Below are 23505 nucleotides of genomic sequence, written 5' to 3'. Positions count from 1 at the left end.
TCCTTAAAATGTAAACGGTGAAGAAAAAGCATTTTGCCGAAACCCGGGATTGGACCAGGGACCTTTAGATCTTCAGTCTAACGCTCTCCCAACTGAGCTATTTCAGCCATATCTATACATTTTCTGGGGGGTTTGACACTCTGCAAATGTCAAGTGTCACACCTGGAGGGATATGTTATAATTTTTCATTTGACTGTTTTTTGAAGCATGATTTCTATTTGAAACGCCTTCCATTTTGCTGTACATATTTAATAACATTCATTAACTATTTGTGAATGAGTAGAAAAAGACAGCAATTTTGCCATTGAATTTTTACATTTTCAGTTTGTCTCCATGCACCAGTATAATTCTGACCCTGTGCTTCTAGAATAGGTCATGGTCGCACATAAAACACAATTTGCATGCATAATGTTACATCAAGTTTTATTTTTTATGAGATGCAAACAATTGGAGCAAAAAGGAGACAAAAATTTAGAGAAAATATTTTATTGATTGTTAATGTTAAAAGTGAGACCATTTGTCCCAAAATGTGCTGAAACATGTCAGAAGGACATGGGCATTTCACATTTTTTAAACTATGATTACCTACTTGTTAAGTTTTTGTTTATTAAGTATCGTTATGGTCTATTGATGTATGAGGTGAAAACTTTGAAAGTAGACTTACCAGCAAATCCGTTTCTAGATATATTTCATGACAGCACTGTAGAAGGTTGATTCCCTACCCTAATAGGGACAGAGAACACAAAGAGGTGAAATAGTCCCTCCTCATTGACTGTCCAAAGGATTTTTCTAGTGCCAAAAGAACAACAGACATATGCACAAAAAATATGTTTGATGTTCTTTTTTGAGAGGACAAATTCAGATTCACTCCAAAGACTCTCAGGAAATTTTTCAAAACCACATTACTAAGTTTTGTTTGACCTCATCTCATCAATAAATGAAGATAAAGTTTCTTGAAATTAAATGTTGATGTCAGAAGTGGGATTTGAACCCACGCCTCCAGGGGAGACTGCAAACTGAACGCAGCGCCTTAGACTGCTCGGCCATCCTGACTTTAATGTGCAATAGGAACTTAACTCCTTCCATGCTAGACAGCAGAAATGTTACCATTCCTTGTGATTAAAAACTTGTCACACCACCCCAAAAAAGTCAATAAATAACATTTTTTATATGCGTACTTTTCTTCGTCTGCATTAATTTTTAAACCTCCATTTATTTTGTTTGGATATTAGAAATGTTAGATTTCTCACAAATGCGGTGATGCACCACATTTCTTCAGAAACTACTGTTTGGCCACACAGCAGGGCTTTGAAAGGAAGAGCCCTATTTGGGTTTTGCAATGCAGATTTTGCAGGAATACCTTGCAGATGAAATTTGCAGAGTACCAAAACAGCAGAAAACCTCCCAAAGTGATCACATTTTAGAAATTATTTTGCACAATGAGATAATCAACACCTGCAATTACTATTGTCAGCCTATAGGTGTTTTCACTCTGAACCATCCAGCATTGCAAGTATGCCAGTTTAGTGTCCAGCTTTTGCTTCCAGAGACAAGCAACCCATACATTTTTAAGTGGGCTCTACTCACTGGAGCAATGTCAAATATGTACATGCTTTGTCTCACCATTAAAGTAGAAACCTCCTATATTTCAAATTAAAGATGACGGATCTGTGTGGAGCTTGTGTTTTTTGCCTTTTTGACTTTGTCCACAGCATATTTTTTAAGGACATTTGTCTCAGTAATGCCTCAGTGTTTCAAAGTCAAACAAGCTGACTATAATCATTCAGCTAGTGTCTGATAAGTGCTGTCTGTTTCAGCTATCAGGTTACCTTTTAATCCTCTTACAGCTAAGTCAATCTGAAATAAAACAAAATAGAGGAAAAATTACTAAAAAACATTCATGTGTTCAAAAGGAAAAAGTTACCGTTTCTCAAATTTTTAACATTTTGTTTTCTGTAGATAGTTAAGATTTTTAGGCCTTTTGATCATGATCAGTCCATGTGCTTTGTTTAATATCTCCTTAAAATGTAAACGGTGAAGAAAAAGCATTTTGCCGAAACCCGGGACCTTTAGATCTTCAGTCTAACGCTCTCCCAACTGAGCTATTTCAGCCATATCTATACATTGTCTGGGGGGTTTGACACTCTGCAAATGTCAAGTGTCACACCTGGAGGGATATATTATAATTTTTCATTTGACTGTTTTTTGAAGCATGATTTCTATTTGAAACGCCTTCCATTTTGCTGTACATATTTAATAACATTCATTAACTATTTGTGATTGAGTAGAAAAAGACAGCAATTTTGCTATTGAATTTTTACATTTTCAGTTTGTCTCCATGCACCAGTATAATTCTGACCCTGTGCTTCTAGAATAGGTCATGGTCGCACATAAAACACAATTTGCATGCATAATGTTACATCAAGTTTTATTTTTTATGAGATGCAAACAATTGGAGCAAAAAAGAGACAAAAATTTAGAGAAAATATTTTATTGATTGTTAATGTTAAAAGTGAGACCATTTGTCCCAAAATGTGCTGAAACATGTCAGAAGGACATGGGCATTTCACATTTTTTAAACTATGATTACCTACTTGTTAAGTTTTTGTTTATTAAGTATCGTTATGGTCTATTGATGTATGATGTGAAAACTATGAAAGTAGACTTACCAGCAAATCCGTTTCTAGATATATTTCATGACAGCACTGTAGAAGGTTGATTCCCTAACCTAATAGGGACAGAGAACACAAAGAGGTAAAATAGTCCCTCCTCATTGACTGTCCAAAGGATTTTTCTAGTGCCAAAAGAACAACAGACATATGCACAAAAAATCTGTTTGATGTTCCTAGAGTTCTTTTTTGAGAGGACAAATTCAGATTCACTCCAAAGACTCTCAGGAAATTTTTCAAAACCACATTACTAAGTTTTGTTTGACCTCATCTAATCAATAAATGAAGATAAAGTTTCTTGAAATTAAATGTTGATGTCAGAAGTGGGATTTAGACCGCTCGGCCATCCTGACTTTGATATGCAATTGGAACTTAACTCCTTCCATGCTAGTCAGCAGAAATGTTACCATTCCTTGTGATTAAAAACTTGTCACACCACCCCAAAAAAGTCAATAAATAACATTTTTTATATGCGTACTTTTCGTCTGCATTAATTTTTAAACCTCCATTTATTTTGTTTGGATATTAGAAATGTTAGATTTCTCACAAATGCGGTGATGCACCACATTTCTTCAGAAACTACTGTTTGGCCACACAGCAGGGCTTTGAAAGGAAGAGCCCTATTTGGGTTTTGCAATGCAGATTTTGCAGGAATACCTTGCAGATGAAATTTGCAGAGTACCAAAACAGCAGAAAACCTCCCAAAGTGACCACATTTTAGAAATTATTTTGCACAATGAGTTAATCAACACCTGCAATTACTATTGTCAGCCTATAGGTGTTTTCACTCTGAACCATCCAGCATTGCAAGTATGCCAGTTTAGTGTCCAGCTTTTGCTTCCAGAGACAAGCAACCCATACATTTTTAAGTGGGCTCTACTCACTGGAGCAATGTCAAATATGTAGATGCTTTGTCTCACCATTAAAGTAGAAACCTCCTATATTTCAAATTAAAGATGACGGACCTGTGTGGAGCTTGTGTTTTTTGCCTTTTTGACTTTGTCCACAGCATATTTTTTAAGGACATTTGTCTCAGTAATGCCTCAGTGTTTCAAAGTCAAACAAGCTGACTATAATCATTCAGCTAGTGTCTGATAAGTGCTGTCTGTTTCAGCTATCAGGTTACCTTTTAATCCTCTTACAGCTAAGTCAATCTGAAATAAAACAAAATAGAGGAAAAATTACTAAAAAACATTCATGTGTTCAAAAGGAAAAAGTTACCGTTTCTCAAATTTTTAACATTTTGTTTTCTGTAGATAGTTAAGATTTTTAGGCCTTTTGATCATGATCAGTCCATGTGCTTTGTTTAATATCTCCTTAAAATGTAAACGGTGAAGAAAAAGCATTTTGCCGAAACCCGGGACCTTTAAATCTTCAGTCTAACGCTCTCCCAACTGAGCTATTTCAGCCATATCTATACATTGTCTGGGGGGTTTGACACTCTGCAAATGTCAAGTGTCACACCTGGAGGGATATATTATAATTTTTCATTTGACTGTTTTTTGAAGCATGATTTCTATTTGAAACGCCTTCCATTTTGCTGTACATATTTAATAACATTCATTAACTATTTGTGAATGAGTAGAAAAAGACAGCAATTTTGCCATTGAATTTTTACATTTTCAGTTTGTCTCCATGCACCAGTATAATTCTGACCCTGTGCTTCTAGAATAGGTCATGGTCGCACATAAAACACAATTTGCATGCATAATGTTACATCAAGTTTTATTTTTTATGAGATGCAAACAATTGGAGCAAAAAAGAGACAAAAATTTAGAGAAAATATTTTATTGATTGTTAATGTTAAAAGTGAGACCATTTGTCCCAAAATGTGCTGAAACATGTCAGAAGGACATGGGCATTTCACATTTTTTAAACTATGATTACCTACTTGTTAAGTTTTTGTTTATTAAGTATCGTTATGGTCTATTGATGTATGATGTGAAAACTATGAAAGTAGACTTACCAGCAAATCCGTTTCTAGATATATTTCATGACAGCACTGTAGAAGGTTGAATCCCTAACCTAATAGGGACAGAGAACACAAAGAGGTAAAATAGTCCCTCCTCATTGACTGTCCAAAGGATTTTTCTAGTGCCAAAAGAACAACAGACATATGCACAAAAAATCTGTTTGATGTTCCTAGAGTTCTTTTTTGAGAGGACAAATTCAGATTCACTCCAAAGACTCTCAGGAAATTTTTCAAAACCACATTACTAAGTTTTGTTTGACCTCATCTAATCAATAAATGAAGATAAAGTTTCTTGAAATTAAATGTTGATGTCAGAAGTGGGATTTGAACCCACTCCTCCAGGGGAGACACGCAGCGCCTTAGACCGCTCGGCCATCCTGACTTCGATATGCAATTGGAACTTAACTCCTTCCATGCTAGTCAGCAGAAATGTTACCATTCCTTGTGATTAAAAACTTGTCACACCACCCCAAAAAAGTCAATAAATAACATTTTTTATATGCGTACTTTTCTTCGTCTGCATTAATTTTTAAACCTCCATTTATTTTGTTTGGATATTAGAAATGTTAGATTTCTCACAAATGCGGTGATGCACCACATTTCTTCAGAAACTACTGTTTGGCCACACAGCAGGGCTTTGAAAGGAAGAGCCCTATTTGGGTTTTGCAATGCAGATTTTGCAGGAATACCTTGCAGATGAAATTTGCAGAGTACCAAAACAGCAGAAAACCTCCCAAAGTGACCACATTTTAGAAATTATTTTGCACAATGAGTTAATCAACACCTGCAATTACTATTGTCAGCCTATAGGTGTTTTCACTCTGAACCATCCAGCATTGCAAGTATGCCAGTTTAGTGTCCAGCTTTTGCTTCCAGAGACAAGCAACCCATACATTTTTAAGTGGGCTCTACTCAGTGGAGCAATGTCAAATATGTAGATGCTTTGTCTCACCATTAAAGTAGAAACCTCCTATATTTCAAATTAAAGATGACGGATCTGTGTGGAGCTTGTGTTTTTTGCCTTTTTGACTTTGTCCACAGCATATTTTTTAAGGACATTTGTCTCAGTAATGCCTCAGTGTTTCAAAGTCAAACAAGCTGACTATAATCATTCAGCTAGTGTCTGATAAGTGCTGTCTGTTTCAGCTATCAGGTTACCTTTTAATCCTCTTACAGCTAAGTCAATCTGAAATAAAACAAAATAGAGGAAAAATTACTAAAAAACATTCATGTGTTCAAAAGGAAAAAGTTACCGTTTCTCAAATTTTTAACATTTTGTTTTCTGTAGATAGTTAAGATTTTTAGGCCTTTTGATCATGATCAGTCCATGTGCTTTGTTTAATATCTCCTTAAAATGTAAACGGTGAAGAAAAAGCATTTTGCCGAAACCCGGGACCTTTAGATCTTCAGTCTAACGCTCTCCCAACTGAGCTATTTCAGCCATATCTATACATTGTCTGGGGGGTTTGACACTCTGCAAATGTCAAGTGTCACACCTGGAGGGATATATTATAATTTTTCATTTGACTGTTTTTTGAAGCATGATTTCTATTTGAAACGCCTTCCATTTTGCTGTACATATTTAATAACATTCATTAACTATTTGTGAATGAGTAGAAAAAGACAGCAATTTTGCCATTGAATTTTTACATTTTCAGTTTGTCTCCATGCACCAGTATAATTCTGACCCTGTGCTTCTAGAATAGGTCATGGTCGCACATAAAACACAATTTGCATGCATAATGTTACATCAAGTTTTATTTTTTATGAGATGCAAACAATTGGAGCAAAAAAGAGAGAAAAATTTAGAGAAAATATTTTATTGATTGTTAAAAGTGAGACCATTTGTCCCAAAATGTGCTGAAACATGTCAGAAGGACATGGGCATTTCACATTTTTTAAACTATGATTACCTACTTGTTAAGTTTTTGTTAATTAAGTATCGTTATGGTCTATTGATGTATGAGGTGAAAACTATGAAAGTAGACTTACCAGCAAATCCGTTTCTAGATATATTTCATGACAGCACTGTAGAAGGTTGATTCCCTACCCTAATAGGGACAGAGAACACAAAGAGGTGAAATAGTCCCTCCTCATTGACTGTCCAAAGGATTTTTCTAGTGCCAAAAGAACAACAGACATATGCACAAAAAATCTCTTTGATGTTCCTAGAGTTCTTTTTTGAGAGGACAAATTCAGATTCACTCCAAAGACTCTCAGGAAATTTTTCAAAACCACATTACTAAGTTTTGTTTGACCTCATCTAATCAAAAAATGAAGATAAAGTTTCTTGAAATTAAATGTTGATGTCAGAAGTGGGATTTGAACCCACGCCTCCAGGGGAGACTGCGACCTGCGACTGCGACAAAATAGAGGAAAAATTACTAAAAAACATTCATGTGTTCAAAAGGAAAAAGTTACCGTTTCTCAAATTTTTAACAGAGACTGCCACCTGAACGCAGCGCCGTAGACCACTTGGCCATCCTGACTTCGATATGCAATTGGAACTTAACTCCTTCCATGCTAGTCAGCAGAAATGTTACCATTCCTTGTGATTAAAAACTTGTCACACCACCCCAAAAAAGTCAATAAATAACATTTTTTATATGCGTACTTTTCGTCTGCATAAATTTTTAAACCTCCATTTATTTTGTTTGGATATTAGAAATGTTAGATTTCTCACAAATGCGGTGATGCACCACATTTCTTCAGAAACTACTGTTTGGCCACACAGCAGGGCTTTGAAAGGAAGAGCCCTGTTTGGGTTTTGCAATGCAGATTTTGCAGGAATACCTTGCAGATGAAATTTGCAGAGTACCAAAACAGCAGAAAACCTCCCAAAGTGACCACATTTTAGAAATTATTTTGCACAATGAGTTAATCAACACCTGCAATTACTATTGTCAGCCTATAGGTGTTTTCACTCTGAACCATCCAGCATTGCAAGTATGCCAGTTTAGTGCCCAGCTTTTGCTTGCAGAGACAAGCAACCCATACATTTTTAAGTGGGCTCTACTCACTGGAGCAATGTCAAATATGTAGATGCTTTGTCTCACCATTAAAGTAGAAACCTCCTATATTTCAAATTAAAGATGACGGACCTGTGTGGAGCTTGTGTTTTTTGCCTTTTTGACTTTGTCCACAGCATATTTTTTAAGGACATTTGTCTCAGTAATGCCTCAGTGTTTCAAAGTCAAACAAGATGACTATAATCATTCAGCTAGTGTCTGATAAGTGCTGTCTGTTTCAGCTATCAGGTTACCTTTTAATCCTCTTACAGCTAAGTCAATCTGAAATAAAACAAAATAGAGGAAAAATTACTAAAAAACATTCATGTGTTCAAAAGGAAAAAGTTACCGTTTCTCAAATTTTTAACATTTTGTATTCTGTAGATAGTTAAAATTTTTAGGCCTTTTGATCATGATCAGTCCATGTGCTTTGTTTAATATCTCCTTAAAATGTAAACGGTGAAGAAAAAGCATTTTGCCGAAACCCTGGATTGGACCAGGGACCTTTAGATCTTCAGTCTAACGCTCTCCCAACTGAGCTATTTCGGCCATATCTATACATTTTCTGGGGGGTTTGACACTCTGCAAATGTCAAGTGTCACACCTGGAGGGATATATTATAATTTTTCATTTGACTGTTTTTTGAAGCATGATTTCTATTTGAAACGCCTTCCATTTTGCTGTACATATTTAATAACATTCATTAACTATTTGTGAATGAGTAGAAAAAGACAGCAATTTTGCCATTGAATTTTTACATTTTCAGTTTGTCTCCATGCACCAGTATAATTCTGACCCTGTGCTTCTAGAATAGGTCATGGTCGCACATAAAACACAATTTGCATGCATAATGTTACATCAAGTTTTATTTTTTATGAGATGCAAACAATTGGAGCAAAAAAGAGACAAAAATTTAGAGAAAATATTTTATTGATTGTTAAAAGTGAGACCATTTGTCCCAAAATGTGCTGAAACATGTCAGAAGGACATGGGCATTTCACATTTTTTAAACTATGATTACCTACTTGTTAAGTTTTTGTTTATTAAGTATCGTTATGGTCTATTGATGTATGAGGTGAAAACTATGAAAGTAGACTTACCAGCAAATCTGTTTCTAGATATATTTCATGACAGCACTGTAGAAGGTTGATTCCCTACCCTAATAGGGACAGAGAACACAAAGAGGTGAAATAGTCCCTCCTCATTGACTGTCCAAAGGATTTTTCTAGTGCCAAAAGAACAACAGACATATGCACAAAAAATCTGTTTGAAGTTCCTAGAGTTCTTTTTTGAGAGGACAAATTCAGATTCACTCCAAAGACTCTCAGGAAATTTTTCAAAACCACATTACTAAGTTTTGTTTGACCTCATCTAATCAATAAATGAAGATAAAGTTTCTTGAAATTAAATGTTGATGTCAGAAGTGGGATTTGAACCCACTCCTCCAGGGGAGACACGCAGCGCCTTAGACCGCTCGGCCATCCTGACTTCAATATGCAATTGGAACTTAACTCCTTCCATGCTAGTCAGCAGAAATGTTACCATTCCTTGTGATTAAAAACTTGTCACACCACCCCAAAAAAGTCAATAAATAACATTTTTTATATGCGTACTTTTCTTCGTCTGCATTAATTTTTAAACCTCCATTTATTTTGTTTGGATATTAGAAATGTTAGATTTCTCACAAATGCGGTGATGCACCACATTTCTTCAGAAACTACTGTTTGGCCACACAGCAGGGCTTTGAAAGGAAGAGCCCTGTTTGGGTTTTGCAATGCAGATTTTGCAGGAATACCTTGCAGATGAAATTTGCAGAGTACCAAAACAGCAGAAAACCTCCCAAAGTGACCACATTTTAGAAATTATTTTGCACAATGAGTTAATCAACACCTGCAATTACTATTGTCAGCCTATAGGTGTTTTCACTCTGAACCATCCAGCATTGCAAGTATGCCAGTTTAGTGTCCAGCTTTTGCTTCCAGAGACAAGCAACCCATACATTTTTAAGTGGGCTCTACTCACTGGAGCAATGTCAAATATGTAGATGCTTTGTCTCACCATTAAAGTAGAAACCTCCTATATTTCAAATTAAAGATGACGGATCTGTGTGGAGCTTGTGTTTTTTGCCTTTTTGACTTTGTCCACAGCATATTTTTTAAGGACATTTGTCTCAGTAATGCCTCAGTGTTTCAAAGTCAAACAAGCTGACTATAATCATTCAGCTAGTGTCTGATAAGTGCTGTCTGTTTCAGCTATCAGGTTACCTTTTAATCCTCTTACAGCTAAGTCAATCTGAAATAAAACAAAATAGAGGAAAAATTACTAAAAAACATTCATGTGTTCAAAAGGAAAAAGTTACCGTTTCTCAAATTTTTAACATTTTGTTTTCTGTAGATAGTTAAGATTTTTAGGCCTTTTGATCATGATCAGTCCATGTGCTTTGTTTAATATCTCCTTAAAATGTAAACGGTGAAGAAAAAGCATTTTGCCGAAACCCGGGACCTTTAGATCTTCAGTCTAACGCTCTCCCAACTGAGCTATTTCAGCCATATCTATACATTGTCTGGGGGGTTTGACACTCTGCAAATGTCAAGTGTCACACCTGGAGGGATATATTATAATTTTTCATTTGACTGTTTTTTGAAGCATGATTTCTATTTGAAACGCCTTCCATTTTGCTGTACATATTTAATAACATTCATTAACTATTTGTGAATGAGTAGAAAAAGACAGCAATTTTGCCATTGAATTTTTACATTTTCAGTTTGTCTCCATGCACCAGTATAATTCTGACCCTGTGCTTCTAGAATAGGTCATGGTCGCACATAAAACACAATTTGCATGCATAATGTTACATCAAGTTTTATTTTTTATGAGATGCAAACAATTGGAGCAAAAAAGAGACAAAAATTTAGAGAAAATATTTTATTGATTGTTAAAAGTGAGACCATTTGTCCCAAAATGTGCTGAAACATGTCAGAAGGACATGGGCATTTCACATTTTTTAAACTATGATTACCTACTTGTTAAGTTTTTGTTAATTAAGTATCGTTATGGTCTATTGATGTATGAGGTGAAAACTATGAAAGTAGACTTACCAGCAAATCCGTTTCTAGATATATTTCATGACAGCACTGTAGAAGGTTGATTCCCTACCCTAATAGGGACAGAGAACACAAAGAGGTGAAATAGTCCCTCCTCATTGACTGTCCAAAGGATTTTTCTAGTGCCAAAAGAACAACAGACATATGCACAAAAAATCTGTTTGATGTTCCTAGAGTTCTTTTTTGAGAGGACAAATTCAGATTCACTCCAAAGACTCTCAGGAAATTTTTCAAAACCACATTACTAAGTTTTGTTTGACCTCATCTAATCAAAAAATGAAGATAAAGTTTCTTGAAATTAAATGTTGATGTCAGAAGTGGGATTTGAACCCACGCCTCCAGGGGAGACTGCGACCTGCGACTGCGACAAAATAGAGGAAAAATTACTAAAAAACATTCATGTGTTCAAAAGGAAAAAGTTACCGTTTCTCAAATTTTTAACAGAGACTGCCACCTGAACGCAGCGCCGTAGACCACTTGGCCATCCTGACTTCGATATGCAATTGGAACTTAACTCCTTCCATGCTAGTCAGCAGAAATGTTACCATTCCTTGTGATTAAAAACTTGTCACACCACCCCAAAAAAGTCAATAAATAACATTTTTTATATGCGTACTTTTCGTCTGCATAAATTTTTAAACCTCCATTTATTTTGTTTGGATATTAGAAATGTTAGATTTCTCACAAATGCGGTGATGCACCACATTTCTTCAGAAACTACTGTTTGGCCACACAGCAGGGCTTTGAAAGGAAGAGCCCTATTTGGGTTTTGCAATGCAGATTTTGCAGGAATACCTTGCAGATGAAATTTGCAGAGTACCAAAACAGCAGAAAACCTCCCAAAGTGACCACATTTTAGAAATTATTTTGCACAATGAGTTAATCAACACCTGCAATTACTATTGTCAGCCTATAGGTGTTTTCACTCTGAACCATCCAGCATTGCAAGTATGCCAGTTTAGTGCCCAGCTTTTGCTTGCAGAGACAAGCAACCCATACATTTTTAAGTGGGCTCTACTCACTGGAGCAATGTCAAATATGTAGATGCTTTGTCTCACCATTAAAGTAGAAACCTCCTATATTTCAAATTAAAGATGACGGACCTGTGTGGAGCTTGTGTTTTTTGCCTTTTTGACTTTGTCCACAGCATATTTTTTAAGGACATTTGTCTCAGTAATGCCTCAGTGTTTCAAAGTCAAACAAGATGACTATAATCATTCAGCTAGTGTCTGATAAGTGCTGTCTGTTTCAGCTATCAGGTTACCTTTTAATCCTCTTACAGCTAAGTCAATCTGAAATAAAACAAAATAGAGGAAAAATTACTAAAAAACATTCATGTGTTCAAAAGGAAAAAGTTACCGTTTCTCAAATTTTTAACATTTTGTATTCTGTAGATAGTTAAAATTTTTAGGCCTTTTGATCATGATCAGTCCATGTGCTTTGTTTAATATCTCCTTAAAATGTAAACGGTGAAGAAAAAGCATTTTGCCGAAACCCGGGATTGGACCAGGGACCTTTAGATCTTCAGTCTAACGCTCTCCCAACTGAGCTATTTCGGCCATATCTATACATTTTCTGGGGGGTTTGACACTCTGCAAATGTCAAGTGTCACACCTGGAGGGATATATTATAATTTTTCATTTGACTGTTTTTTGAAGCATGATTTCTATTTGAAACGCCTTCCATTTTGCTGTACATATTTAATAACATTCATTAACTATTTGTGAATGAGTAGAAAAAGACAGCAATTTTGCCATTGAATTTTTACATTTTCAGTTTGTCTCCATGCACCAGTATAATTCTGACCCTGTGCTTCTAGAATAGGTCATGGTCGCACATAAAACACAATTTGCATGCATAATGTTACATCAAGTTTTATTTTTTATGAGATGCAAACAATTGGAGCAAAAAAGAGACAAAAATTTAGAGAAAATATTTTATTGATTGTTAAAAGTGAGACCATTTGTCCCAAAATGTGCTGAAACATGTCAGAAGGACATGGGCATTTCACATTTTTTAAACTATGATTACCTACTTGTTAAGTTTTTGTTTATTAAGTATCGTTATGGTCTATTGATGTATGAGGTGAAAACTATGAAAGTAGACTTACCAGCAAATCTGTTTCTAGATATATTTCATGACAGCACTGTAGAAGGTTGATTCCCTACCCTAATAGGGACAGAGAACACAAAGAGGTGAAATAGTCCCTCCTCATTGACTGTCCAAAGGATTTTTCTAGTGCCAAAAGAACAACAGACATATGCACAAAAAATCTGTTTGAAGTTCCTAGAGTTCTTTTTTGAGAGGACAAATTCAGATTCACTCCAAAGACTCTCAGGAAATTTTTCAAAACCACATTACTAAGTTTTGTTTGACCTCATCTAATCAATAAATGAAGATAAAGTTTCTTGAAATTAAATGTTGATGTCAGAAGTGGGATTTGAACCCACTCCTCCAGGGGAGACACGCAGCGCCTTAGACCGCTCGGCCATCCTGACTTCAATATGCAATTGGAACTTAACTCCTTCCATGCTAGTCAGCAGAAATGTTACCATTCCTTGTGATTAAAAACTTGTCACACCACCCCAAAAAAGTCAATAAATAACATTTTTTATATGCGTACTTTTCTTCGTCTGCATTAATTTTTAAACCTCCATTTATTTTGTTTGGATATTAGAAATGTTAGATTTCTCACAAATGCGGTGATGCACCACATTTCTTCAGAAACTACTGTTTGGCCACACAGCAGGGCTTTGAAAGGAAGAGCCCTGTTTGGGTTTTGCAATGCAGATTTTGCAGGAATACCTTGCAGATGAAATTTGCAGAGTACCAAAACAGCAGAAAACCTCCCAAAGTGACCACATTTTAGAAATTATTTTGCACAATGAGTTAATCAACACCTGCAATTACTATTGTCAGCCTATAGGTGTTTTCACTCTGAACCATCCAGCATTGCAAGTATGCCAGTTTAGTGTCCAGCTTTTGCTTCCAGAGACAAGCAACCCATACATTTTTAAGTGGGCTCTACTCACTGGAGCAATGTCAAATATGTAGATGCTTTGTCTCACCATTAAAGTAGAAACCTCCTATATTTCAAATTAAAGATGACGGATCTGTGTGGAGCTTGTGTTTTTTGCCTTTTTGACTTTGTCCACAGCATATTTTTTAAGGACATTTGTCTCAGTAATGCCTCAGTGTTTCAAAGTCAAACAAGCTGACTATAATCATTCAGCTAGTGTCTGATAAGTGCTGTCTGTTTCAGCTATCAGGTTACCTTTTAATCCTCTTACAGCTAAGTCAATCTGAAATAAAACAAAATAGAGGAAAAATTACTAAAAAACATTCATGTGTTCAAAAGGAAAAAGTTACCGTTTCTCAAATTTTTAACATTTTGTTTTCTGTAGATAGTTAAGATTTTTAGGCCTTTTGATCATGATCAGTCCATGTGCTTTGTTTAATATCTCCTTAAAATGTAAACGGTGAAGAAAAAGCATTTTGCCGAAACCCGGGACCTTTAGATCTTCAGTCTAACGCTCTCCCAACTGAGCTATTTCAGCCATATCTATACATTGTCTGGGGGGTTTGACACTCTGCAAATGTCAAGTGTCACACCTGGAGGGATATATTATAATTTTTCATTTGACTGTTTTTTGAAGCATGATTTCTATTTGAAACGCCTTCCATTTTGCTGTACATATTTAATAACATTCATTAACTATTTGTGAATGAGTAGAAAAAGACAGCAATTTTGCCATTGAATTTTTACATTTTCAGTTTGTCTCCATGCACCAGTATAATTCTGACCCTGTGCTTCTAGAATAGGTCATGGTCGCACATAAAACACAATTTGCATGCATAATGTTACATCAAGTTTTATTTTTTATGAGATGCAAACAATTGGAGCAAAAAAGAGACAAAAATTTAGAGAAAATATTTTATTGATTGTTAAAAGTGAGACCATTTGTCCCAAAATGTGCTGAAACATGTCAGAAGGACATGGGCATTTCACATTTTTTAAACTATGATTACCTACTTGTTAAGTTTTTGTTAATTAAGTATCGTTATGGTCTATTGATGTATGAGGTGAAAACTATGAAAGTAGACTTACCAGCAAATCCGTTTCTAGATATATTTCATGACAGCACTGTAGAAGGTTGATTCCCTACCCTAATAGGGACAGAGAACACAAAGAGGTGAAATAGTCCCTCCTCATTGACTGTCCAAAGGATTTTTCTAGTGCCAAAAGAACAACAGACATATGCACAAAAAATCTGTTTGATGTTCCTAGAGTTCTTTTTTGAGAGGACAAATTCAGATTCACTCCAAAGACTCTCAGGAAATTTTTCAAAACCACATTACTAAGTTTTGTTTGACCTCATCTAATCAAAAAATGAAGATAAAGTTTCTTGAAATTAAATGTTGATGTCAGAAGTGGGATTTGAACCCACGCCTCCAGGGGAGACTGCGACCTGCGACTGCGACAAAATAGAGGAAAAATTACTAAAAAACATTCATGTGTTCAAAAGGAAAAAGTTACCGTTTCTCAAATTTTTAACAGAGACTGCCACCTGAACGCAGCGCCGTAGACCACTTGGCCATCCTGACTTCGATATGCAATTGGAACTTAACTCCTTCCATGCTAGTCAGCAGAAATGTTACCATTCCTTGTGATTAAAAACTTGTCACACCACCCCAAAAAAGTCAATAAATAACATTTTTTATATGCGTACTTTTCGTCTGCATAAATTTTTAAACCTCCATTTATTTTGTTTGGATATTAGAAATGTTAGATTTCTCACAAATGCGGTGATGCACCACATTTCTTCAGAAACTACTGTTTGGCCACACAGCAGGGCTTTGAAAGGAAGAGCCCTATTTGGGTTTTGCAATGCAGATTTTGCAGGAATACCTTGCAGATGAAATTTGCAGAGTACCAAAACAGCAGAAAACCTCCCAAAGTGACCACATTTTAGAAATTATTTTGCACAATGAGTTAATCAACACCTGCAATTACTATTGTCAGCCTATAGGTGTTTTCACTCTGAACCATCCAGCATTGCAAGTATGCCAGTTTAGTGCCCAGCTTTTGCTTGCAGAGACAAGCAACCCATACATTTTTAAGTGGGCTCTACTCACTGGAGCAATGTCAAATATGTAGATGCTTTGTCTCACCATTAAAGTAGAAACCTCCTATATTTCAAATTAAAGATGACGGACCTGTGTGGAGCTTGTGTTTTTTGCCTTTTTGACTTTGTCCACAGCATATTTTTTAAGGACATTTGTCTCAGTAATGCCTCAGTGTTTCAAAGTCAAACAAGATGACTATAATCATTCAGCTAGTGTCTGATAAGTGCTGTCTGTTTCAGCTATCAGGTTACCTTTTAATCCTCTTACAGCTAAGTCAATCTGAAATAAAACAAAATAGAGGAAAAATTACTAAAAAACATTCATGTGTTCAAAAGGAAAAAGTTACCGTTTCTCAAATTTTTAACATTTTGTATTCTGTAGATAGTTAAAATTTTTAGGCCTTTTGATCATGATCAGTCCATGTGCTTTGTTTAATATCTCCTTAAAATGTAAACGGTGAAGAAAAAGCATTTTGCCGAAACCCGGGATTGGACCAGGGACCTTTAGATCTTCAGTCTAACGCTCTCCCAACTGAGCTATTTCGGCCATATCTATACATTTTCTGGGGGGTTTGACACTCTGCAAATGTCAAGTGTCACACCTGGAGGGATATATTATAATTTTTCATTTGACTGTTTTTTGAAGCATGATTTCTATTTGAAACGCCTTCCATTTTGCTGTACATATTTAATAACATTCATTAACTATTTGTGAATGAGTAGAAAAAGACAGCAATTTTGCCATTGAATTTTTACATTTTCAGTTTGTCTCCATGCACCAGTATAATTCTGACCCTGTGCTTCTAGAATAGGTCATGGTCGCACATAAAACACAATTTGCATGCATAATGTTACATCAAGTTTTATTTTTTATGAGATGCAAACAATTGGAGCAAAAAAGAGACAAAAATTTAGAGAAAATATTTTATTGATTGTTAAAAGTGAGACCATTTGTCCCAAAATGTGCTGAAACATGTCAGAAGGACATGGGCATTTCACATTTTTTAAACTATGATTACCTACTTGTTAAGTTTTTGTTTATTAAGTATCGTTATGGTCTATTGATGTATGAGGTGAAAACTATGAAAGTAGACTTACCAGCAAATCTGTTTCTAGATATATTTCATGACAGCACTGTAGAAGGTTGATTCCCTACCCTAATAGGGACAGAGAACACAAAGAGGTGAAATAGTCCCTCCTCATTGACTGTCCAAAGGATTTTTCTAGTGCCAAAAGAACAACAGACATATGCACAAAAAATCTGTTTGAAGTTCCTAGAGTTCTTTTTTGAGAGGACAAATTCAGATTCACTCCAAAGACTCTCAGGAAATTTTTCAAAACCACATTACTAAGTTTTGTTTGACCTCATCTAATCAATAAATGAAGATAAAGTTTCTTGAAATTAAATGTTGATGTCAGAAGTGGGATTTGAACCCACGCCTCCAGGGGAGACTGCGACCTGAACGCAGCGCCTTAGACCGCTCGGCCATCCTGACTTCGATATGCAATTGGAACTTAACTCCTTCCATGCTAGTCAGCAGAAATGTTACCATCCCTTGTGATTAAAAACTTGTCACACCACCCCAAAAAAGTCAATAAATAACATTTTTTATATGCGTACTTTTCGTCTGCATTAATTTTTAAACCTCCATTTATTTTGTTTGGATATTAGAAATGTTAGATTTCTCACAAATGCGGTGATGCACCACATTTCTTCAGAAACTACTGTTTGGCCACACAGCAGGGCTTTGAAAGGAAGAGCCCTATTTGGGTTTTGCAATGCAGATTTTGCAGGAATACCTTGCAGATGAAATTTGCAGAGTACCAAAACAGCAGAAAACCTCCCAAAGTGACCACATTTTAGAAATTATTTTGCACAATGAGTTAATCAACACCTGCAATTACTATTGTCAGCCTATAGGTGTTTTCACTCTGAACCATCCAGCATTGCAAGTATGCCAGTTTAGTGCCCAGCTTTTGCTTGCAGAGACAAGCAACCCATACATTTTTAAGTGGGCTCTACTCACTGGAGCAATGTCAAATATGTAGATGCTTTGTCTCACCATTAAAGTAGAAACCTCCTATATTTCAAATTAAAGATGACGGACCTGTGTGGAGCTTGTGTTTTTTGCCTTTTTGACTTTGTCCACAGCATATTTTTTAAGGACATTTGTCTCAGTAATGCCTCAGTGTTTCAAAGTCAAACAAGCTGACTATAATCATTCAGCTAGTGTCTGATAAGTGCTGTCTGTTTCAGCTATCAGGTTACCTTTTAATCCTCTTACAGCTAAGTCAATCTGAAATAAAACAAAATAGAGGAAAAATTACTAAAAAACATTCATGTGTTCAAAAGGAAAAAGTTACCGTTTCTCAAATTTTTAACATTTTGTTTTCTGTAGATAGTTAAGATTTTTAGGCCTTTTGATCATGATCAGTCCATGTGCTTTGTTTAATATCTCCTTAAAATGTAAACGGTGAAGAAAAAGAATTTTGCCGAAACCCGGGACCTTTAGATCTTCAGTCTAACGCTCTCCCAACTGAGCTATTTCGGCCATATCTATACATTTTCTGGGGGGTTTGACACTCTGCAAATGTCAAGTGTCACACCTGGAGGGATATATTATAATTTTTCATTTGACTGTTTTTTGAAGCATGATTTCTATTTGAAACGCCTTCCATTTTGCTGTACATATTTAATAACATTCATTAACTATTTGTGAATGAGTAGAAAAAGACAGCAATTTTGCCATTGAATTTTTACATTTTCAGTTTGTCTCCATGCACCAGTATAATTCTGACCCTGTGCTTCTAGAATAGGTCATGGTCGCACATAAAACACAATTTGCATGCATAATGTTACATCAAGTTTTATTTTTTATGAGATGCAAACAATTGGAGCAAAAAAGAGACAAAAATTTAGAGAAAATATTTTATTGATTGTTAAAAGTGAGACCATTTGTCCCAAAATGTGCTGAAACATGTCAGAAGGACATGGGCATTTCACATTTTTTAAACTATGATTACCTACTTGTTAAGTTTTTGTTAATTAAGTATCGTTATGGTCTATTGATGTATGAGGTGAAAACTATGAAAGTAGACTTACCAGCAAATCCGTTTCTAGATATATTTCATGACAGCACTGTAGAAGGTTGATTCCCTACCCTAATAGGGACAGAGAACACAAAGAGGTGAAATAGTCCCTCCTCATTGACTGTCCAAAGGATTTTTCTAGTGCCAAAAGAACAACAGACATATGCACAAAAAAACCTGTTTGATGTTCCTAGAGTTCTTTTTTGAGAGGACAAATTCAGATTCACTCCAAAGACTCTCAGGAAATTTTTCAAAACCACATTACTAAGTTTTGTTTGACCTCATCTAATCAATAAATGAAGATAAAGTTTCTTGAAATTAAATGTTGATGTCTGAAGTGGGATTTGAACCCACGCCTCCAGGGAAGACTGCGACCTGAACACAGCGCCTTAGACCGCTCGGCCATCCTGACTTCGATATGCAATTGGAACTTAACTCCTTCCATGCTAGTCAGCAGAAATGTTACCATTCCTTGTGATTAAAAACTTGTCACACCACCCCAAAAAAGTCAATAAATAACATTTTTTATATGCGTACTTTTCTTCGTCTGCATTAATTTTTAAACCTCCATTTATTTTGTTTGGATATTAGAAATGTTAGATTTCTCACAAATGCGGTGATGCACCACATTTCTTCAGAAACTACTGTTTGGCCACACAGCAGGGCTTTGAAAGGAAGAGCCCTGTTTGGGTTTTGCAATGCAGATTTTGCAGGAATACCTTGCAGATGAAATTTGCAGAGTACCAAAACAGCAGAAAACCTCCCAAAGTGACCACATTTTAGAAATTATTTTGCACAATGAGTTAATCAACACCTGCAATTACTATTGTCAGCCTATAGGTGTTTTCACTCTGAACCATCCAGCATTGCAAGTATGCCAGTTTAGTGTCCAGCTTTTGCTTCCAGAGACAAGCAACCCATACATTTTTAAGTGGGCTCTACTCACTGGAGCAATGTCAAATATGTAGATGCTTTGTCTCACCATTAAAGTAGAAACCTCCTATATTTCAAATTAAAGATGACGGATCTGTGTGGAGCTTGTGTTTTTTGCCTTTTTGACTTTGTCCACAGCATATTTTTTAAGGACATTTGTCTCAGTAATGCCTCAGTGTTTCAAAGTCAAACAAGCTGACTATAATCATTCAGCTAGTGTCTGATAAGTGCTGTCTGTTTCAGCTATCAGGTTACCTTTTAATCCTCTTACAGCTAAGTCAATCTGAAATAAAACAAAATAGAGGAAAAATTACTAAAAAACATTCATGTGTTCAAAAGGAAAAAGTTACCGTTTCTCAAATTTTTAACATTTTGTTTTCTGTAGATAGTTAAGATTTTTAGGCCTTTTGATCATGATCAGTCCATGTGCTTTGTTTAATATCTCCTTAAAATGTAAACGGTGAAGAAAAAGCATTTTGCCGAAACCCGGGACCTTTAGATCTTCAGTCTAACGCTCTCCCAACTGAGCTATTTCAGCCATATCTATACATTGTCTGGGGGGTTTGACACTCTGCAAATGTCAAGTGTCACACCTGGAGGGATATATTATAATTTTTCATTTGACTGTTTTTTGAAGCATGATTTCTATTTGAAACGCCTTCCATTTTGCTGTACATATTTAATAACATTCATTAACTATTTGTGAATGAGTAGAAAAAGACAGCAATTTTGCCATTGAATTTTTACATTTTCAGTTTGTCTCCATGCACCAGTATAATTCTGACCCTGTGCTTCTAGAATAGGTCATGGTCGCACATAAAACACAATTTGCATGCATAATGTTACATCAAGTTTTATTTTTTATGAGATGCAAACAATTGGAGCAAAAAAGAGACAAAAATTTAGAGAAAATATTTTATTGATTGTTAAAAGTGAGACCATTTGTCCCAAAATGTGCTGAAACATGTCAGAAGGACATGGGCATTTCACATTTTTTAAACTATGATTACCTACTTGTTAAGTTTTTGTTAATTAAGTATCGTTATGGTCTATTGATGTATGAGGTGAAAACTATGAAAGTAGACTTACCAGCAAATCCGTTTCTAGATATATTTCATGACAGCACTGTAGAAGGTTGATTCCCTACCCTAATAGGGACAGAGAACACAAAGAGGTGAAATAGTCCCTCCTCATTGACTGTCCAAAGGATTTTTCTAGTGCCAAAAGAACAACAGACATATGCACAAAAAATCTGTTTGATGTTCCTAGAGTTCTTTTTTGAGACGACAAATTCAGATTCACTCCAAAGACTCTCAGGAAATTTTTCAAAACCACATTACTAAGTTTTGTTTGACCTCATCTAATCAAAAAATGAAGATAAAGTTTCTTGAAATTAAATGTTGATGTCAGAAGTGGGATTTGAACCCACGCCTCCAGGGGAGACTGCGACCTGCGACTGCGACAAAATAGAGGAAAAATTACTAAAAAACATTCATGTGTTCAAAAGGAAAAAGTTACCGTTTCTCAAATTTTTAACAGAGACTGCCACCTGAACGCAGCGCCGTAGACCACTTGGCCATCCTGACTTCGATATGCAATTGGAACTTAACTCCTTCCATGCTAGTCAGCAGAAATGTTACCATTCCTTGTGATTAAAAACTTGTCACACCACCCCAAAAAAGTCAATAAATAACATTTTTTATATGCGTACTTTTCGTCTGCATAAATTTTTAAACCTCCATTTATTTTGTTTGGATATTAGAAATGTTAGATTTCTCACAAATGCGGTGATGCACCACATTTCTTCAGAAACTACTGTTTGGCCACACAGCAGGGCTTTGAAAGGAAGAGCCCTATTTGGGTTTTGCAATGCAGATTTTGCAGGAATACCTTGCAGATGAAATTTGCAGAGTACCAAAACAGCAGAAAACCTCCCAAAGTGACCACATTTTAGAAATTATTTTGCACAATGAGTTAATCAACACCTGCAATTACTATTGTCAGCCTATAGGTGTTTTCACTCTGAACCATCCAGCATTGCAAGTATGCCAGTTTAGTGCCCAGCTTTTGCTTGCAGAGACAAGCAACCCATACATTTTTAAGTGGGCTCTACTCACTGGAGCAATGTCAAATATGTAGATGCTTTGTCTCACCATTAAAGTAGAAACCTCCTATATTTCAAATTAAAGATGACGGACCTGTGTGGAGCTTGTGTTTTTTGCCTTTTTGACTTTGTCCACAGCATATTTTTTAAGGACATTTGTCTCAGTAATGCCTCAGTGTTTCAAAGTCAAACAAGATGACTATAATCATTCAGCTAGTGTCTGATAAGTGCTGTCTGTTTCAGCTATCAGGTTACCTTTTAATCCTCTTACAGCTAAGTCAATCTGAAATAAAACAAAATAGAGGAAAAATTACTAAAAAACATTCATGTGTTCAAAAGGAAAAAGTTACCGTTTCTCAAATTTTTAACATTTTGTATTCTGTAGATAGTTAAAATTTTTAGGCCTTTTGATCATGATCAGTCCATGTGCTTTGTTTAATATCTCCTTAAAATGTAAACGGTGAAGAAAAAGCATTTTGCCGAAACCCGGGATTGGACCAGGGACCTTTAGATCTTCAGTCTAACGCTCTCCCAACTGAGCTATTTCGGCCATATCTATACATTTTCTGGGGGGTTTGACACTCTGCAAATGTCAAGTGTCACACCTGGAGGGATATATTATAATTTTTCATTTGACTGTTTTTTGAAGCATGATTTCTATTTGAAACGCCTTCCATTTTGCTGTACATATTTAATAACATTCATTAACTATTTGTGAATGAGTAGAAAAAGACAGCAATTTTGCCATTGAATTTTTACATTTTCAGTTTGTCTCCATGCACCAGTATAATTCTGACCCTGTGCTTCTAGAATAGGTCATGGTCGCACATAAAACACAATTTGCATGCATAATGTTACATCAAGTTTTATTTTTTATGAGATGCAAACAATTGGAGCAAAAAAGAGACAAAAATTTAGAGAAAATATTTTATTGATTGTTAAAAGTGAGACCATTTGTCCCAAAATGTGCTGAAACATGTCAGAAGGACATGGGCATTTCACATTTTTTAAACTATGATTACCTACTTGTTAAGTTTTTGTTTATTAAGTATCGTTATGGTCTATTGATGTATGAGGTGAAAACTATGAAAGTAGACTTACCAGCAAATCTGTTTCTAGATATATTTCATGACAGCACTGTAGAAGGTTGATTCCCTACCCTAATAGGGACAGAGAACACAAAGAGGTGAAATAGTCCCTCCTCATTGACTGTCCAAAGGATTTTTCTAGTGCCAAAAGAACAACAGACATATGCACAAAAAATCTGTTTGAAGTTCCTAGAGTTCTTTTTTGAGAGGACAAATTCAGATTCACTCCAAAGACTCTCAGGAAATTTTTCAAAACCACATTACTAAGTTTTGTTTGACCTCATCTAATCAATAAATGAAGATAAAGTTTCTTGAAATTAAATGTTGATGTCAGAAGTGGGATTTGAACCCACGCCTCCAGGGGAGACTGCGACCTGAACGCAGCGCCTTAGACCGCTCGGCCATCCTGAC

The 23505-nt window shown here is 35.7% G+C and overlaps 5 non-coding genes across 5 annotated transcripts; all 5 read right to left on the bottom strand.

Moving 5' to 3' along the window:
* Positions 1-12239: 12239 nt before the first annotated feature.
* Positions 12240-12312, bottom strand: TRNAF-GAA (transfer RNA phenylalanine (anticodon GAA)). Its single transcript has one exon. It is a non-coding gene; the product is annotated as a tRNA-Phe (tRNA).
* A 4041-nt stretch (positions 12313-16353) lies between these two features.
* On the bottom strand, positions 16354-16426 carry TRNAF-GAA (transfer RNA phenylalanine (anticodon GAA)). The gene has a single exon. It is a non-coding gene; the product is annotated as a tRNA-Phe (tRNA).
* Positions 16427-17292: 866 nt separating this feature from the next.
* On the bottom strand, positions 17293-17375 carry TRNAL-CAG (transfer RNA leucine (anticodon CAG)). Its single transcript has one exon. It is a non-coding gene; the product is annotated as a tRNA-Leu (tRNA).
* A 5108-nt stretch (positions 17376-22483) lies between these two features.
* Positions 22484-22556, bottom strand: TRNAF-GAA (transfer RNA phenylalanine (anticodon GAA)). Its single transcript has one exon. It is a non-coding gene; the product is annotated as a tRNA-Phe (tRNA).
* An 866-nt stretch (positions 22557-23422) lies between these two features.
* On the bottom strand, positions 23423-23505 carry TRNAL-CAG (transfer RNA leucine (anticodon CAG)). The gene has a single exon. It is a non-coding gene; the product is annotated as a tRNA-Leu (tRNA).

Source organism: Dendrobates tinctorius, unplaced genomic scaffold (assembly GCF_039654945.1).
Source record: "Dendrobates tinctorius isolate UK_male_01 unplaced genomic scaffold, ASM3965494v1 ptg000350l, whole genome shotgun sequence".
Classification (NCBI taxonomy): Eukaryota; Metazoa; Chordata; class Amphibia; order Anura; family Dendrobatidae; genus Dendrobates; species Dendrobates tinctorius.
This window is presented reverse-complemented; position numbering and strand designations above follow the sequence as displayed.